The sequence below is a fragment of the Crassostrea angulata genome, unplaced genomic scaffold (assembly GCF_025612915.1).
Source record: "Crassostrea angulata isolate pt1a10 unplaced genomic scaffold, ASM2561291v2 HiC_scaffold_147, whole genome shotgun sequence".
NCBI lineage: Eukaryota > Metazoa > Mollusca > Bivalvia > Ostreida > Ostreidae > Magallana > Magallana angulata.
The window spans coordinates 274,466-295,776 of NW_026441702.1; the positions used below are offsets into that span (position 1 = coordinate 274,466).

The 21,311-nt window shown below is 33.2% G+C and overlaps 1 long non-coding RNA gene across 1 annotated transcript; it reads left to right on the plus strand.

Annotated features, from left to right (window-relative positions):
• Positions 1-667: 667 nt before the first annotated feature.
• Positions 668-3,569, plus strand: LOC128169536 (uncharacterized). Its single transcript, XR_008241554.1, has 3 exons — positions 668-1,332; positions 1,727-1,825; positions 2,241-3,569. It is a non-coding gene; the product is annotated as an uncharacterized LOC128169536 (long non-coding RNA).
• The last annotated feature ends 17,742 nt before the right edge of the window (positions 3,570-21,311 follow it).

Sequence of the window (21,311 nt, forward strand, 5' to 3'; positions counted from 1 at the left end):
TAGTATATCTTTACTCCAACTTCGCAATCTTTCAAGGTAAATTTAGGAACAATTACATTTCCGGCGAGAAAAAGTGGGGGGGGGGCTATGTGCTTATTGGTTAAGTCTAACTTTGCACTAAGCCCCCCCCCCTAGCCCCCCCCCCCCCCCCCCCCACCCCCCCCCCCCCCCCCCCCCCCCACCCCCCCCCCCCCCCCCGGTTCGACGCCTATGTGATTCGTGCATTTCTATACTTTGTATTTACTTTCTGTACTGTAAACACAGATATTGATACATGTTTATGAAACATGCACATGTTTCTGTTATAAGATATAATAAGCATTATTCATAATTTTACTGAAGTTATACGTTATATTACAAAATCAGTTTAAAATCCAGCACTAGCCATGTGGTGCACGTGATTTTAATCCCATTTTTAAAATTTGATTATACATTCGTATACATTTGATGTAGAAAGTATACCAAATAATTAAAATTTTATTTTGTTTATATATCAGTCCGACGTGTACGTCTTACTTCCCGGCTTGTTTAACGCGTTTGTATTTTAATTTCATAAGTATTCATAACGTACTGTTCATCGTATGACCAATCAGTGCACATGTGTAACTGTTAAATAATTGCCATCAATTCATCGTAGTTGTAAATTCACCGTAAGGGGGGAAAAACTGTTAACCGGACCCCGTTAATTGATCGGCATCTAATTATATTTGTGATTTCTGTGTGTTCATGCAGAACCTGCTCTGTGATGAACATAATATTTTCACACCTCTATATTTTGAATAAGAATATGACCGTGCTTAGAATCGCGGTGAAAATTGGACAAGTCAAGACTAACTTGTCAGTAAACTATATATGGCTCTATTATAATCATCAGTACATGTAAATAAAATATAGTTAAAGACTAAATCTGATACATATGTCTCATTAAAACATGTTTAATTTCATTAGACATTTGTAAACAAACGGTCGGCCATTTTTTTTTGGTTAATCACGTGTTACAAATACAATTGTAACAAACACACGCCAATGCTTTGTCGTATTTAACCAGGAAATACTGACTCCGACAGTTCTTATCTAAAATAAATATACATGTAAAAAGTATACTATTCGGTAAAAAATGATAATTTTGATTAAACATTATTCATTTTAAACTATCCCAAGATGCACTTTTCAAAGATTTAGGGGGTTCTGATTGGTCAGTATTGGCGCACTTTATGATTCCGAGCGAAGGTTAAAATGGACAAGAAGGTGCTGTTGTAAAATGGAGAATTGAGAAGCATTAATAGCCTCTACAACAAGGAGATAATGCAGGAATGACGAACTCATGTCAAGGTAACTTAATTCACAATATAGATACTCCCAATAACATTTTCAAGGCTCTAATTTATCTCTCATTTGTAAACGAGATCTCGCGCCATCAAATCAAGATGGCGTCATTTTTTCAAACTTGGTTCGGCGTTTTAATTTTTATTACCGTATCTCTTTTAAATATACGTTTTGACCAAATTAACCATTAACCAACTTTATATGCATGATAATCATGATTATCCAGGGTATACACATATATAATTATATAAACGTCCCTAATATATATGAATTCTTGGTTGGTAAACAAGACGAACAATGAATCTTTCGCACATTATACAATTTACAAACTCTAAATGTAACGAAAAAAAATTATTAATTAAATCCGGAAAATGAAATCTTTTACGTTTTTCCTTTTCAGCATTGACAGCATACAAAGTCAATGTTTCCGGTGATTAGTTGCTCCTCTGTTCGGTGATTCGGGTGAATGTTTTGACCAGCTGGACGATGTGAACGCAAGGTATTGCTTTGAAATTGATTATTTTCACCATTAACTTATACATGTGTTGGATGTTTATAATTTACTGAAGTAATTTTTGGGAAATCCAGGTCTAAGTTCTTGAAAAGGAGGTTGATGGGGGGGGGGGGGGGGGGTGGGAGGGGGGGGTGGTGAAGCACACTTATTGTTGATAAGTTTTTCCATTGTTCAACAAACAATAATTGAATCGAAATGAAAATAACATAGCTTCAAACTTAAAATGAAACATTTTAGACCAGATACTACTGTAGCCATTATATGACATAGTTTAAACAGCAACTGACAACTGCATAGTAGCTTCTGTATTCAGAATTTTATTCAGAATGCTTTTATTACATGTTAGGCTGAATGTTTATTGTTTACAAATCTTAATGAAACTTTATTATTCTTGTTTAAGATAAATAGAACAGACATAAAGTACAGCCCAGTGAAAGGAACAAGTTCATCGCAAGAAGAAGAATTTTAATGCTACCACTGTCCAGAACTATTAAGTCTGCTGTAACCATGATGTGATCATATGAGTGCTTCACCGGTCTGGACAATGCTCGAAAATCCCCCAAAAAGGCCTATTTCCATAAACTACGACTCGGGTTACATCAACAACAGCCAAGGACACTCCTTATTGATTCGAATGGACACATCTCGACGACCCGACTAAACCTCTGCAGAACAAGACTTTTTAACTGTAAAGTATTCTCATTTCAAAAAACCTATAAACTATAAAAGTACTTTTTTTATATGATCAAATACCAGTATATTACAATGTCTGTCTGTAAGCTAGAATCTTAGAAAATCACATGGTTTTGACTTATTAAATAATTGATTAGATATTAACTTTCATTTTCTTAAATAATTTGTTATATTTGCAAATATTGCATAAAATATTAGACTCCATCTAACATTTATCCTCATACCTCCAAGTTGATAAGTGTTAACTACTTTTTTTTCCATTTTCTTTGTTTAAACATTTATTGATAACTTAGTTTTTATTTGCAGCAATATATGAAAAATTAAGAAACCAATCTTAAATGTAAAAACACTGCATTAGGAGATGAATGCATGGGTCATAGAAATGATAAAATACACCAAACAATATTCAATTATGTCGTATATGAAAATATATAAAGACAACAAATACCCCATGTATTACAATTTTTATTACTTGGATGGAAAGTTGTTTCCATGTGGGTTTTATTTTAATCTGTGTTATGTAACTAATATTGGAATTAGCTTTTATATCATAAGTAAAATGCTGGTATTGATGAGAATTGTAAGGTGAATGATCTGTGTGATACTTTGTATTTTATACATTCATGCTACAAAAAGCAAGTACATGTACATGTAGTAATACTTGTCATATATAAACAATGTATATTTTACTTCATGTCTTGGATTTAAAAATATTAATGTATGTAAAGTAGTGAAATGTAGGAAGGTAAACCGTGTGTAAAGAAGAATATTCATCAGGAATGAAGTGTGTTGCAATCAGCATAATTAATTAAATGTGTACATCATATTTTTGCACATGATTTGACAGACTGCTCCATTGTTAGCTTTTTATTGGCCAACAAGCTTTTCATATCTCCCTCTGGGTCATCTATTAAATACTGACAGGCTTATGATATTAAAATCTGATCAGTTGGTACATCATGGGTGGAAATGAAAAGTTCACTTTGGACTTAATGGATTATCAAAAAAATGATATCAAATCCTGTTCTATTGTAAAACATTACACAAATATTGACTGGGGTTGAGGGCAACATTGATTATATTAGCCCCCGAGGGACGAAATATTTTCGTCCCAAGGGGGCTAATATAATCAATGTTGCCCGAAAACACAGTCAACATTTGTTTTGTTATATGAAGAAACAAACCAAAATTTAAGAAATTAATTGAAAACAGATCGCCGTAATTTTCTCAGCTCAACAAAGAATTCACGAATTCAATTTTGTGCAAAGTTCATTTCCAAAATATCCTCAGCATCAAACGGTCACTTGTGATATTCCGCCGACCGTAAGAATTATCAGACAGGTGTTCTACCTGATTTTACTTCACAGTAATTCGCAAATCCTTATATCCGTTATGATAGCAAACCGTTGCATTGCGCGTTCGTTGTTTACTTGCCTTGACTGACTGTCTATTATGACGTCACCTTGTTTTGGAGTCGCGAAGAATTATTTACGTCACCGTTTACGAATCAACAAATCAGAGGCGATTATTTGAAATAGAGGGAATGTTCTCTAGATATTATTCCTAGCCGGTCAATATCTAAAAAATATTGACCGGTCAATATTTTTCGGACGAGCTGATATTACAATTATTGACTATTCGTCTATATAGAGTTATATAGTGAGAATATACTACTGAATATAACAATAGATTATATTACTAACAAAGAAAAGGTTTATCCCAACTTGTAAGTGGGTCACTTTGACCTCATTTTGGAATTTATTGACATATTCAAATCAAATCTGGATCATACCTCTATAGTCAACTACTATCTTGTAATGTATTTTTTTTTTTTTTAAAAGATGGATACTATAGACTTTTCAAAAATATTTTATGGTGTACATATTCATTGTAGTTCAAAACAAATTGAGACAAGTGTATCATGTTCATGTAACAGTGAAGTTTTCTTTGTTTATTCATGTACGTGCAGTTATTTTGTAAATTGCATTCATATTTTTAAAAAAGTAAGATCTTTGTTTCATTTTTGAAGGGAGATTTGATAGGCATTTAATCGAGATGAAAAAAAATACAAATGTAAAGATTTCTATGGGAATTTTTTTCTTGTGCAATTTTATCATTTTTTAGATAAAAGTCCCTAATAAGGGAATTGCCATATGGATGTTTTTCCATTATTGTATCTTGGCTGTATTTTATTTATTATTGGAAACAATTTCAGATTTTTGAACAAAATAAATTTGGAACTGTTTTAAATTGTTTTGTTTTTACATAAAGTAGAAACCTTGCTCAGCTTTTGTGAAAGCAAAAATATAAAAAGTTTCAGTAAGTTTCAGTTGCGGAAACCCTTTGTAAACAATATGTATCCCAATTGTATATGGAGGTTGAAACTATGCAGAAACTTCAAGTTTCAGTAAGTTTCCGTCGCGGAAACCATTTGTAAACAATATGTATCCCAAACGTATATGGAGATTGAAACTATGCAGAAACTTCAAGTTTCAGTAAGTTTCCGTTGCGGAAACCATTTGGATTCATGGACAGCCTAAGTTTCAGCACTGCGGAAACTTAATGAAACTTGAAGTTTCCGTGCTGAAACCTGTCGGAAACTGAAAGTAACCTTAAGTTTCCGCAGAGTTTCCAAAGGGTTTCCGCAGCGCTGAAACCAGATATTTCATCCAGTGATAATTGTTATAAATGTTAACTGTATGGCATTGTAAAATATTATGTATACAACCAGGAGAGGGCAATCAAAGTTTTTTTAAGAACTTGATAGTCATTTAAATATGCTCAACTCAATGTATTATGATTACTGAAAAAACTGTGATTTACATCTTATTTGATTGGAATTTACTATAACTGTTACTGGTTTGTATTTTCTTATAGTGGTGAGGAGGAGGGAAAACAAGCGTTCCGCAAATGGTTTTCGTACATTGGAGAACTGAGATCACTTTTTCCCAAAGCCTCAGTGCTTGCATTGAGTGCTACGTGCACCAAGAAAATATCAAGAAGAGTTTCAAAAATTCTCCAACTTGGCACAGCCACAACCGAAATTAGAATTTCACCTAACAGAGATAACATCAAGGTTGTTGTGAAAAACATTCCAAACACTACAGAGATGGCCATGGTTTCGATAATTGATGCTTTGTCGGATGGGACGTTACCAAGAACAATTCTCTACTGTACATCAATAAAGGATGCCTCAAATATATATTCCTACATAATAACAGAACTTCCACAGTGTTCCGAGGTGCTGATGTTTCATTCAGAAACCCCAGAGGACATCAACATAAAATTCTGCAAGATTTATTGGATGAAAAAGTGCCACCAAACTTGTTATAGCTACAAGTGCGCTTGGTATGGGAGTGGACATCAGGCAGTATCATATTGCCATTCTTTATGGTGCCCCCATAGTTGACACTGTGCAAGAAATAGGGAGGGTGGGGCTTGATGGAAAGGACTCTGTAGCCCTTCTTCTCTTCAATCCCAACCTTGAGGACAGTTGACACTGAGGTAAAGGACGTTTTCACCTGAAAAGACTGCAGACGTGGTTCTACATGTATGTTAGAGCCCTTTCTTTCAGAGGGAGAACTTTAAAAAGAAAAGAGTAAGACAATATCACATTCCTGCTGTGATCTATGTGCCGACAGGTGTGACTGTGGGACATGTGATTTGACCCCAATAGAGAAATTTGTTATGGTGAATCCTGTTAAATTTAGTGACCATAGTTCATCTGATACCGAATCTTATAATTATGATGAGATTGACGACAATATAGATGATCTTGTGTCTGATTAATTGTAACACATTTTAAAGAGTGGTATAAATTTAATTAATAACAATCAGTTGCACAGTTTTTTTTCTTCACTTAACTATTTTTTCTATAATCAAAATCTTTCAAGAGTTGAAATTTTTTTTTTTAAGACTATACATCATAACATCAAGTGTGTTGAACATTGCATAAGTGTGTACTACGAGTTGAACAAAAAACATATATACACATGAAAATGTCTAAATGTTCTTATAAACTCTAATATTCACATAACTTTCACACACATACTTCTGGTTTATTTCAGGGGGCTGAATGGTCATTTTCAGACTACTGATTTCCTTAAGAAGAAGAGCTTTGTACAAAATTACAGGAAAATAATCAAATTTAAAGCTTAATTTATTAATGGAATTTTTATTTTTATTAAATTATTATAAAAAATTACAGCAAAACAAATCAAATATAAAATTTCATGGTATATTTGATGGGTAATTAGTTGACCAGCCAGCCTCTTTAATCATGTCAATAAATAAAACCTGTACAGTGCACAAAAACACTTTTGGTAATCAATTTAAAGGGGCATGGTCACGATTTTGGTCAACAACTATTTTACCGATTTTAACATGTAAATGCTTCAGAAAGGCATTTTTTTTAGGCAACCGAAATTTGAGTGCAATTTGTTGAGTTATAAGCGAGTTACGGAGCTTGAAATTCTTCGCTATGTAAATAAAGCGTTTGTGTACATTTTGAACGTTAAAGTAAAAATTTCAGTTTTAAACGTAAAACGACTAGTTAAACGTTAGGAACTGTTTATCCATGCTGCCTAAAATAAATGAAATGATAGACAAATAACCTGGTAAAAGATTTTTTACTGGTATATTGACTATGTAAACAAAAACACGGCTCGAGCCTCGTTTACATGACAAAGAATTGTGAGCCCTTTATCTTGCTTATAACTTTTCGAATCACTCTCAAATTTTATTTGATTATTAGAAATGCCTTACTAAAGCATTGTAAACAATAGAAATCGAAAAATAAAATTTGAACAAAATCGTGACCATGCCCCTTTAAAAAATGATAACTGTTTTTATACTAATATTAATATATTACAGCTACAGTTGACGGAATGATATACTCTTTAATTCGAGTGAAAACATCTGTAATAGTATATTGAATACACAATTTGATTTTGGCAATAGTTCTAATGATAACATCTGTTATGACATATACTTTGTGAATAACAAAATGCACTTAAATTTGTGCTCAACCAGATGGGATAAAGTAAAAATCTGACATATAAAAAAAAAAAATTCTATCAATTTTTACAAAAATGTTATAAACATCATATCAATATTATGCATAATGAGCATGATTAGTATCACAACAGCTGGCTTCAACAATACCATTTTAAATTGTTTTGTTTCTAAGACGATGAAATGCAACAAGGGGTGTGTGTCTATGGACAAATGTGGCAAACCCTTTGGAACAATCATTAAAAATGTTTTTGTACATAAGTCTTCCATTTCAATTTTCTTCCCTCAACATGCAATAAAGCAATAAAGTCTTCTAATGCTTTAACAATTTTTTTAACATCATGTTCATAAGAAGGGAGGTTGTGTATTCCTTTTCTGGTTGTTACACCACAGAAAGTATCATAGTGTTTCACAAAGTTTATAATGTGTTGAAACTCTTTTGAGTGTCTAAGAATACTGTCCTTAGTTTGATAATCGGAGCAAACTATTTTACTGTCTCTATTCAATAACTCTACATATTCATCTAACGCCATGTTATTATTCTTTCCACCTTGTAGGTTTACACACCTGTTTGCAATAAGCCTTTCCTTTTTTTCCTCATCCAGTATTCCTTCTGTTAAAGAAATAAGATGGATATATCCAATGGCAAAGTTAATTTTGTTTTTTTTTAAATAGATGGGAAGTTCATATTTTGCAGACCGCACTCTACGGTGTCCATCTGCCATGTCAACGCCTGTATCTAAGTTTCTATGAAGTAGTGCAAGTTTAAAAAACAGTTGATAATAGTTTCCTACTTCATCTTTAACCTTTTCTTTTGATCTCTTTGTTTCTGGAGTTTTTGCACCATGAACCTTTTCCTCATGCACTTTCAAGGAACCCACATACGTGTATGAATGTGGACAAAAATGGCATTGTACTCTTCCATTTTCAAGATTTGAAAGATAATAGTTTTCAGGATGACCCATGTCTGTTAAAATCTCTTTAAGATCTTTCATAATGTCTGTTTGGGATTCAAAAAAGTATTCTTGTAAAAGTTCACAACATATTCCATTGAACCAAGCTATTTTTGTCTTCAGATGATAAATTCTAAAAGTTATGTGGCAGTGGAACTTCTTCATCAGATGTCTTACTGAATTTTTGGCATCTAAAATTGGCATCTAAAATTGTATAATAGAGAAGTTTGTATGGTCGATAGGCATTTCTAACTTCTCCCTTGACATTTACGGCATTTAACAAATTTCTGAAGTAAGCTGCAGTTCCTCTATCTCCTGCTGACTCTGCACTATAGGTGAGTCTGCAGATTGCCTGAATGAAAATGAATGTTGTGCAAATAAATAAAAGTTAAAACCATGTGACAAGTAAGCTATTACAGATGCTTTGATGTAGCCTTACCTATAATTGAAATCTGATAAAATTTGGGGTAATTTAATGTTTAAGACTATACATCAACATAATTCTCAATTTTTTTAAATGAACAACCTGCATTTCTGAACAACAGACATTCATTTCACAAAGAAATGTAAATTTGAAAAAAGTACCTCTTAGAAATTCATGAGACGATGAAAGTCTTTGATTTTGGAGATGAATCCTTCTAATCGTTACGATGCTGTGTCTCCATTAAGAACTGACTGTTGTGCACATTGCAACCTTTCATCCGTTAGTCCGTCACCTTAAAAAGAAAATTTAGAACTCATAATATGCCTTCTTAGCCATTGTGTGTAAAACTGTCATCAACAGGAGTAGGTTTAAAGAGTAATAGGTAAAATGTCCCTTCAAGTGAACATATTAACTACATCTCTTACCACCAAAAAATAAAGATTCCACAATTTCATCATTTTGGAATGAGACGTATCTTGATTGCAAGTCACTTAGAAGTTGAATCATATCTGCGGTTTTGTTTCGTTGTGTCATATAATCCTAATGGATACTGAAAAAAGAAGCCATTTCAATGTATTAAATGGGCTACAGCAAGACTTTTAAAACAGCAAATAAGATCAATCATAATATATACATGTAACACAAATGCCATACCAGTTTGGTTTTTTTCTCCTGCTTGTGCAGAATATCGAAAATTCTGCTTTTATCTTTCATCTGAGGAATATTTTGGATAACTGAAGTAGCGAACAGGAATACAAGCTTATCCACCAGAATACTCTGTTCCTCAATTGATGGTATCAATATCTCTTTATCTCCTGGTACGTCTGTTTTCCGGTCTCGTTCATTTCCAATACGTGTAAAAGTAGGAATTATTCGATCCACCAGCACAACAACATTAAACAGGTGAAATGTGATAATGTTTTCTGTTGTGATGTCCTAAAAATGTAGAGGACTACTGATGTTGAAGAAGATGCCACATTAAATGTCTGTATCCATGTTCATTGACAGATGTACAAAGAACGAAAAGTAATAACATATCAATTATCTGGTAAACAATCTGATTAAAATCAGCCATTCCGATATGCAACCGCTCTCGAGAGCGGTAGCATATAACAACGGCTGATTATAATCAGATAATTAAAAGAATAAATCAATAAGAATAAAAAGATGGCAAAAAACAACAGATGTAATTCATATATAATGCACACACACACACACACACACACACACACACACACACACACACACACATATATATATATATATATATATATATATATATATATATATATATATATATATATATATATATATATATACAATAAAAGAAAAAAGCAACACTAACTGCAAAACATAAACACTGTGCGGTTTGATGGTTAAATTGCCGTCTAGCTTTTTCATACATTTTCTCTTCTGGCCACGGACAATTTTCAGTTTTTCCGTTATATAAACTTTATACTGACAATGCAATTGAACGAAAGGCAAAAGAAAAACATTTTATAAATTCATTAAAACCTTCGTTAAATAGTTTGATATAGACTGTTTCATCGTCTTTGATTTTGTTTTACTGTATATTACGCTATATAACTTTATTCTATGATTGTTTCCTTCAATAAGCATTATGACGTCATAGTATTATTGTTGACGTTATCACTAGGTAACGTTATTACGTCATAGTTTTAAGGACTGTAAAACGTCTGAAGATTTTTAACAATGAAAGCGCTTATGTTTTGCAGTTAGTGTTGCTTTTTTTCTTTTATTATATTTTTACCGGACACTGAGAAAATACTATTGTGATTTGGATATATATATATATATATATATATATATATATATATATATATATATATATATATATATATCCAAATCACAATAGTATTTTCTCAGTGTCCGGTAAAAATATAATAAAAGAAAAAAAGCAACACTAACTGCAAAACATAAGCGCTTTCATTGTTAAAAATCTTCAGACACTGAGAAAATACTATTGTGATTTGGATATATATATATATATATATATATATATATATATATATATATATATATATATATATATATATATATATATATATCCAAATCACAATAGTATTTTCTCAGTGTCCGGTAAAAATATAATAAAAGAAAAAAAGCAACACTAACTGCAAAACATAAGCGCTTTCATTGTTAAAAATCTTTAGACGTTTATATATATATATCCCCGAGTACCCAAACTCCGTCACCATAAGCGGAAAACAGTCCGCGTTTCTCTGCAAATTATTTTTTGCGGTTTTTATCATTTGCAATCACTAAATATAACATGAAACGTTATAGTCTATAAAGTTATTAACAAAAATATTTTTAATATTATTCAAATAAGCCCTCTGAATACGACGTTTATCACACGTGCTATCATAAGTTATGAACCTAACTCCGTCACCCACATGATCTATGATACGCCAGGGAATGAAGACACATTAACAATTTAGTTTAAACTCAACTTGTATATAGATCAAGTTATAAAAAGTAAAATCGGTGTATACAGTTTAAATTGTATATCATTTCATCAAAGTGAAATGATCGCCAGAATAAAAACAAATTGGTCCTTTTAACAACAATCACAATGACTTTTTCAGAATGTATAGATTTCTGTCCTTTCATGTTTCAAATATATCATATCAATAATGAATATATTAATGATTATGTTATTAAGGTTTTCCGCTCTCAGCGGAAAACCTTACTATTATTCTGAAAAATTTTCAAATTTCTTCTAGACGCCAACTTTGATCCTTAATATCTCGCTCGTTTGTTCACCGATTGTTTTGAAATTTTCAGGACTGATAATATGCCGCGTGATGTTGTCGTTGCATATTTTAGTTGAGGAAAATCCATATCCGGTTTTGAGTTATTCCCCTTTTAGTAAAATTTAACGACTTATTTTGTCCAGGGGGGTTTAGCTATAACGATGACTGGCAGAGTCTCAAAGATGGGCTGGTTTGGAAGCTAACACATTAAATTTGTGCGAGATATATTTCATTTATTATTTAAATGCAAATAAAAGGGGTGGTATAGATGTTGAAACAAAGGTAAGAAAAAATTTCAAAAAAATTCGCGTATTTTCCGTGTTTGTTTTCTACCTGATAAAAATTTGTTATAACATGTATTTTAAAAGTTCTTGGTCTTACCCAGACCTTTCATTCGGTATACCAAAAAAGGGGCTGGCCCCTATAATTAGGGAGTTAGAGGCGTCCAAAGTTTCTTGTCAATAACTTAAAAAGGAATAAAAATTTCTAATGCATTATTGAAGCAAAGTTGTAAAGAAATTAATTTTGAATCCTTCCATAGGTATTCAATTTAATGTTTTCGTAATTTATAGTCAGTATTTGCAGAAACAATTGTTGTCAGTTCGGTCCATTTTTGTGGGGGTGCGCAAGTTTATGAGGTTATGAAATGACTTCTTGTAATGCACTAACTGATACTTGTAGCGCGCAAAAATAATTCCACATAAAATTTCCAAATGTTTTTATTTTATGTACATTTTCATTTCATAAAGATGAACCTCTCTGACCTTATTTTTGTTGTTTGTTTCATAACTGTGCCCCTGTCTATATTACGAGACTCAGGTAACCGATCGATAGGAGAGTCGCTAGCTGTATTCATGGCCGTCGCCTAGACGACAGTGCATGTGCTTGTAGAGCTGGACGTTCACGTTTAACGCCCCACTGTGTTACTTTGAATTGTTTAAGTACTGGGATATGTGTTAATAAAATGGTTCCAATACATGGTAATTAAACTCAAATTTTCTACAATACGTATACACGGCCGTCTTATAAAGCACAATGTGTATTACTGACATGACAAATATACGCGAACGCGGGATTGCTCCCGATAGAACATTTCTTTTAAAGCAAAAACAAATACTGATTTGCGATGGACATAATATAATTATCATTGTGGAGATGATTTTAAAAAGTGAATGTAATATTCGTATACGATAATATTTGAATCCTAACCCGCTAGTTTTAAGTTACGATTATTAGGGATATTGATTATGACTTGCCCCACGTTTTCACGTTTGTTACTTGCAAAACATCTACAAACGAAAATACCAAACAACCTTCAGCAGCAACTTATAAATTATTTATTCCATACACAATTCTAAAGAGGTAATTAAATAAATTTTATAAATGCTTTATACTTGTACTCGCTATCTTCCATGGAAAAGAGTGGCATGGAAAAAATGTTGTTCAATGTTCATCAAATACGCTGTAGCCTTAGCAATCGAAAATAATTAACAAACTGTATATTGATAGATTGACATATCAATAAACATTCAGACTCGCAATGTGTTTTTTTTACAAGTTCTATAAAATGTAGACCTAATGACTGAATTATTTACCGTTTTCCGTCTGCGTTATTTTGAATCACGTGTGTACGTTATGTGTAGCCATATAGATGAACACTTTAAGTGTTTAATTTTTAAAAGAAATTGTGTACATGCAGAGCAATGCAATGCTAGGACAATTAAATTTCAACAATGTATATGGTGAGGCCGGTCGGACTGATACTGGTTCTGCTTGTTCTACAAATAGCGAATGTAAGACGAAGTATTGGGGGTGTTATACCGGTATTTTAAACAAATATAAGTATTGCTTTCTTAAAAGCTTGCATTACTCAACTTAGTATTTTATTGGAAGCATTCTTAGTTACCTTAGCTGCATATATGTACCAATGACAATGAACTTTATTCTCAATAAACTGTGTTTACAGTGTAGAGAAGATATATACAAAAATTACATTGTGAAGAAGGATTAGTACATGTACACGCTCGGTCTGTATCCCGGAAAAATTGATTACCATCCGAATTTTTTCATACAAGGTCTACACACTTGCAGCTAACATTAGCTTTAGATTTCTTTTAAAGCAAAAAAAAATACTGATTTGCGATGGACATAATATAGTTATCATCGTGGAGATGATTTTAAAAAGTGAATGTAATATTCGTATACGATAATATTTGAATCCTAAGCCGCTAGTTTTAAGTTACGATTATTAGGGATATTAATTATGACTGTTTCACGTTTTTTACTTGCAAAACATCTACAAACGAAAATACCAAACAACCTTCAGCAGCAACTTATAAATTATTTATTCCATACACAATTCTAAAGAGGTAATTAAATAAATTTTATAAATGCTTTATACTTGTACTCGCTATCTTCCATGGAAAAACGTGGCATGGAAAAAATGTTGTTCAATGTTCATCAAATACGCTGTAGCCTTAGCAATCGAAAATAATTAACAAACTGTATATTGATAGATTGACATATCAATAAACATTCAGACCCGCAATGTGTTTTTTTTTACAAGTTCTATAAAATTTAGACCTAATGACTGAATTATTTACCGTTTTCCGTCTGCGTTATTTTGAATCACGTGTGTACGTTATGTGTAGCCATATAGATGAACACTTTAAGTGTTTAATTTTTAAAAGAAATTGTGTACATGCAGAGCAATGCAATGCTAGGACAATTAAATTTCAACAATGTATATGGTGAGGCCGGTCGGACTGATACTGGTTCTGCTTGTTCTACAAATAGCGAATGTAAGACGAAGTATTGGGGGTGTTATACCGGTATTTTAAACAAATATAAGTATTGCTTTCTTAAAAGCTTGCATTACTCAACTTAGTATTTTATTGGAAGCATTCTAAGTTACCTTAGCTGCATATATGTACCAATGACAATGAACTTTATTCTCAATAAACTGTGTTTACAGTGTAGAGAAGATATATACAAAAATTACATTGTGAAGAAGGATTAGTACATGTACACGCTCGGTCTGTATCCCGGAAAAATTTACTACCATCCGAAATTTCTCATACAAGGTCTACACACTTGCAGCTAACATTACCTTTAAAAATACATTTTAGAATTTGCCGCTGTTTATAAATTCATTAAAGAGACGCGCAAAATCAAGTGGTAATATGTCGTTTGATATGGGATTTAGGACGTCTATTTATATTGTTTTCATTAAAATTATTTCAAGCTTGTGGGTGGAATTAAATCAGTTTCACATGTTATATGACATAAAGATGTCCTCTCCCCACTTTTTCTCGCAGCAACTATTTTTTTTAAATTTACATACAAAAATTGATTTATCATGGAGTTGCCCCCCCCCCCCATTTTGGTAGCATGTAAAAAACATGGTATGAAAATCATGAAATAATGGATGAAATTTTGACAATTTTGAAAAATTCAAAATTCTTCTTTTTTTCTTTTTTTGCTTGTCAAGATTTGTTGGATGAGTTTGCCCCCCCCCCCCCCCCCACACACACACACTTTCAAAAACGATGCTACGTGTCTGGAAATTACTCATTTCTTTATTCCCTTCTTTAATAAACAAAACAAACCAACAAACATAACCGATCCAGATAAATATAATTACATGTATCAAAAATAAACTTCAAAAGCAAACTACACATTCATCCATCACCCACAATATTGCCTTTTCGATATTTGTCATCGTAGTAGACCCGTGCAACAATCTGTTAAGTAGGTGCTTGCACGACAAAGAACCCCTTGCTGATCTACATTTTCATTAACGCATACCAAGAAAAAATATATTTTGATTTATATTTGAATTTCTTTTGATGTAAAAAAAAGAGAGAAGAAATTGGTTCTCAGTCTCTCTTTATGCCTGTTTGTTAGCGGTTAATCCAAGTTCATTTTGAATATCCTTTTGTAATTTAAAAAATGCGATGTAATTTTTTTTCATGCAATATTTCGGATAAAGCAATGCAGAGTTGTTTCTTGAAATTTTATTAGACCATAAAATTGTAAAATGCTAACATTGAAAATTGTGCCCGATTTCTTTCTTTTTTTTAAGGTAAAACTTTATTGATTTAAAAAATGATTCTTTGAGACAAAACAAATTGACATAATCAATAAAAGTTTGACAATCTCTAACTGCAGGTCTGTAGCTTTTAGTCTGAAAAAGAATCGGATGGACGACCTAGGACACAGATCGTCCATCCGAATTTCTTGAAAATTGCCATTTCTTTCGTACGCGGACGCAATGCTCACCTAAATGGTTCGTATCTTAAGTTTTAAGTTTTAACTGCTTTGAAAGATAATATTGGTTTTCTGATAATTATGAACATGAATAATTAAATAAAAATGGTTAAAATTACAGTAAAATTACCGGCACCGGTCTTCTCCATGCGCGGATCTAGAAGGGGAAGGGTTCCAGACCCCCCCCCCCCCCCCCCGCGAAATTTCTTTCAATTACGTGTACATTATAAACTTACCAAATATGCCTCGGACATCCCTTGGCAAACTCAAAAAACCGTCTGACTTTTCAACCCCCACCCCGGAAAAATTTTCTGATCCGCGCATGTTCCCCCTCCTCGAAATACAAAATTATTCTTCAAAACCCCTGTAAAATTTCCAGGATATCCGCATATATACTAAGAGATTCATTGGCGCTTGCGTTCGATAAAAATGCGTGTAAAACGTTTGCCAATGGTCTTTTTACCTTCGTACCGGGCATAACCATAGTCCCACTCTGTGAATAAAATGCGGCGAATCAAGCTAGAGACAACGTGTTAAGATCTGTATTTGCTTATAAACATGTAGTATCATCGTGCAAAATGCACTGTTCAATTATAATTTTTTTTTTACTTTACTTGTAAAATTCTACATCTGTTTCGTATAATTTTTTCTCACAGTTTATTTCTTACAAAGTTACTTTTTTATTTAGTGATTGACACTTTTCAGACTTTATATGTGATTTCAAAGAGACAGAGTGTCATGTCTCAAGGACTGTTTATCTCTTAAAACAACATTGTGCAATTATCAGATTTTCATTTCTTGGACATCAAAGACTCATTGAGTTTATTTAATTATTTTATATCTGTGAACCTTTCACTCAGCTTACTTATATCATTATCTGTCAATTTATACTCATTGTTAAGATTCTTATAAATAGTTATGTACAATTGTCAATGCGCAGTCTGGAATACGGCGGCCAGCCCCGGCCACGTCCGACTCTCCCAGAGTCTTGAGTCCGGAGGCCACTACTGGCCATATCCGACTTGTTTGTAACATGTCTGTCTGTTAAATTGTTATAACGTTGCCATCGTTGAGTCTCGTCCAATTAATGTGGAATCCTGCATCAATTGCCTGTTTATTTCTCTGGAACTGTATACTGGTGGACCTTCGGGAATACGGCAAACCTACCCTTCGTTTTAGCTTACAGCCCACAGCGCGCCACAACCTTATACCTTATACACTTTACGCCAACATTCCCTCACCCGGTTCGTACTGCACACGACCGATGCAGATCCAGACGAATTCTCTAGCACCGTAAAATCTACGCAGTCACAGAAATATTATACAATTATTTAATGCTTGAGCAGTCAATAGACCAGAATATTTTTCCCGAGGTGCAGGGAACAGCTCAGTATGATCTATTGCCCGAGGCCAACGGCCGAGGGCAATAGATCATACTGAGCTGTTCCCTGCACCAAGGGAAAAAAATTCTGGTCTATTGACTGTTCAAGCATTAAATAATTGTTTTATTACCTAATTCCTTTTTTAGTTTTCGGGGTTTACAATTTGCATATTGCAGATGGTTTTCGTGCCATTATGCAATATACTAAGATATTTTTTTTTCATCTTTTACATGCACAGTACCTGTTGCATGCATTACAACATCTCAATTTAATAGTAGTTTAAACAAAAGAAGGGGGCTCAAACCCATTAGATTTTAAATAGTCTTTTACCTTATTTGAGACTTTAAAGCTGTTGATTATTTGATACTCCATTTTGATAACATTGAATTTGGTTTCACCAAGTACTAAAAACAACGTCTATGTAAAGGAATATACATTCCCTGAGAACTATCGAAAGGATGTAACATTAACATACCCGAGTTCAGAAATACGTTGCCGGTCCAATAGATTGCAGTCTATTGACCGGCGGTCCAATAGATCGCAGTCTATTGACCGGCGGTCTAATAGATCGCAGTCTATTGACCAGCAGTTCAAAATAGACGCAAATATTTAATTGGTAATAAAACAACAAAATCCGTTTGATTAGGTAATAAAATACTTTGTTTCTCAATGTTTGTACATCTAATATTGTACTATGGTCAGCTATAAATTTTTTGTAATACGTCACAAGTATGACGCAGCTACGACGGAAAACCTAATCGTTGCTTGCAACGAGCTCGTCTCTAGTTTTGAATATCCTTTTGTAATTTAAAAAATGCAATGTTATTTTTTTTTTTCATGCAATATTTCGGATAAAGCAATGAAGAGTAGTTTCTTGAAATTTTATAAGACCATAAAATTGTAAAATGCTAACATTGAAAATTGTGCCCGATTTCTTTCTTTTTTTTAAGGTAAAACTTTATTGATTTAAAAAATGATTCTTTGAGACAAACAAATTGACATAATCAATAAAAGTTTGACAATCTCTAACTGCAGGTCTGTAGCTTTTAGTCTGAAAAAGAATCGGATGGACGACCTAGGACACAGATCGTCCATCCGAATTTCTTGAAAATTGCCATTTCTTTCGTACGCGGACGCAATACTCACCGAGACTAAATGGTTCGTATCTTAAGTATTAAGTTTTAACTGCTTTGAAAGATAATATTGGTTTTCTGATAATTATGAACATGAATAATTAAATAAAAATGGTTAAAATTACAGTAAAATTACCGGCACCGGTCTTCTCCATGCGCGGATCTAGAAGGGGAAGGGTTCCAGACCCCCCCCCCCCCCCGCGAAATTTCTTTCAATTACGTGTACATTATAAACTTACCAAATATGCCTCGGACATCCCTTGGCAAACTCAAAAAACCGTCTGACTTTTCAACCCCCACCCCGGAAAAATTTTCTGATCCGCGCATGTTCCCCCTCCTCGAAATACAAAATTATTCTCCAAAACCCCCTGTAAAATTTCCAGGATATCCGCATATATACTAAGAGATTCATTGGCGCTTGCGTTCGATAAAAATGCGTGTAAAACGTTTGCCAATGGTCTTTTTACCTTCGTACCGGGCATAACCATAGTCCCACTCTGTGAATAAAATGCGGCGAATCAAGCTAGAGACAACGTGTTAAGATCTGTATTTGCTTACAAACATGTAGTATCATCGTGCAAAATGCACTGTTCAATTATAATTTTTTTTTTACTTTACTTGTAAAATTCAACATCGGTTTCGTATTGCCCGAGGCCAACGGGCCTCGGGTAAAAAATCATACTGAGCTGTTCCCTGCACCAAGGGAAAAAAAATTCTGGTCTATTGACTGTTCAAGCATTAAATAATTGTTTTATTACCTAATTCCTTTTTTAGTTTTCGGGGTTTACAATTTGCATATTGCAGATGGTTTTCGTGCCATTATGCAATATACTAAGATATTTTTTTTTCATCTTTTACATGCACAGAACCTGTTGCATGCATTACATCATCTCAATCTAATAGTAGATTAACCAAAAGAAGGGGGGCTTAAACCCATCAGATTTTAAATAGTCTTTTACCTTATTTGAGGCTTTAAAGAGCTCTGTTGATTATTTGATACTCCATTTTGATAACATTGAATTTGGTTTCACCAGGTACTTAAAACAACGTCTATGTAAAGGAATATACATTCCCTGAGAACTATCGAAAGGATGTAACGTTAACATACCCGCGTTCTGAAATACGTTGCCGGTCCAATAGATTGCAGTCTATTGACCGGCGGTCCAATAGATCGCAGTCTATTGAACCGGCGGTCTATTAGATCGCAGTCTATTGACCGGCAGTTCAAAATAGACGCAAATATTTAATTGGTAATAAAACAACAAAATCCCTTTGATTAGGTAATAACATACTTTGTTTCTCAGTGTTTGTACATCTAATAATATACCATTTTTGAATTCTCGTTTTGTCACAAAATTTTAATGAGATAATTTTATTACTATGCCCCGAAAATTGCTGAATCACAACGGAAACAGTTATATTGCCCTCCCGGAAACAGTTATATTTCACATGAAATAGTTATATTGCCCTCCCGAAACTGTAATATCACCATCGCATGCAAGAATTCTGCATATTAATTACGTCGGGTTCGAAATTCAACGAGCCAGTTGCTAAGCAAATGTAAACAGATCCGCGAATTTTAAACATGTCAGGCCAACGTCTGCGGTTTGTTCATCTAAATTCAGATGAACTCGATAGTTTAATTGATGAAAAAAATTCGGCAAATACGACAAAAGTGATAACCTCAAGCGTGAGTGTTTTAAAAATATTTGCCTCTGCCTTGTGAATTAAATAAATATGTTCATAACCCGACTTTGATTTGTTTAAAAATGTTATATAACATATATTACATGTCTTCTCGGGCGACAATACCAGAATATTTGTCCCTCGGTGACAGGAAAGCCCTGGAGTGTTATGTCGCCCTCTGCCTTCGGCATCGGGCGACATAACACTCCAGGGCTTTCCTGCCACCTCGGGGCAAATATTCTGGTATGTCGCCCTCGATGCCATGTAAAATATGTATATTGTACTATGGTCAGCTATAAATTTTTTGTAATACGTCACAAGTATGACGCAGCTACGACGGAAAACCTAATCGTTGCTTGCAACGAGCTCGTCTCTAGTTTATTTATTACATTTTTAATAACTGTAGCATATTCTATTATTACCGACTTACCGTATATATCTGTAACCCTGTATAAGGCAAAAATTACGGCATGAGCAATTTGACGTTATCATCTGTGTAGTGCATAAACGCGATTGTGGACTGAAAAAAATGTATGAATAACCGTAATAAAAAATAAATTACATGTGAAATGTTTCATCTTGACCTCTCTTAAAATGAAATCAAATAGGCCCGCATGTCAGAAATATCGTTATTTTAGTGCACCCGTAAAAAGGTGTTAGCTGATTTCACGCAATTATTGTTGCATAAAATGAACAGGGTGTAATTTTGTTATGTTTGAACATATTCTTAAATTTAACCGTTGTAAATTGATGACATTTGATTGAAGATTTTTGACATGCAAAAAATGACGTCATAATCGCACTTGATTTCAAACGGCGAGGAGTTTCCCAAAAGTGACGGAGTTAGGGTGCTATGCGATATATATATATATATATATATATATATATATATATATATATATATATATATATATATATATATATATATATATATATATATATATATATATATATATATATATATGTAGATAAATAAAGCCTTGGTACAGCAAAAAATACTTAAATAAATAAAACAGAATGCGACAGTCCAAATTAAATAAATTGTTTACTGTTAGCGCTTTCAGCCATGTCGGCTCTTCAGACAGTTATACAAAATTAAAAACGTTGTTTGTAACGTTGTCAATGACGTCGTGTTTTTAAA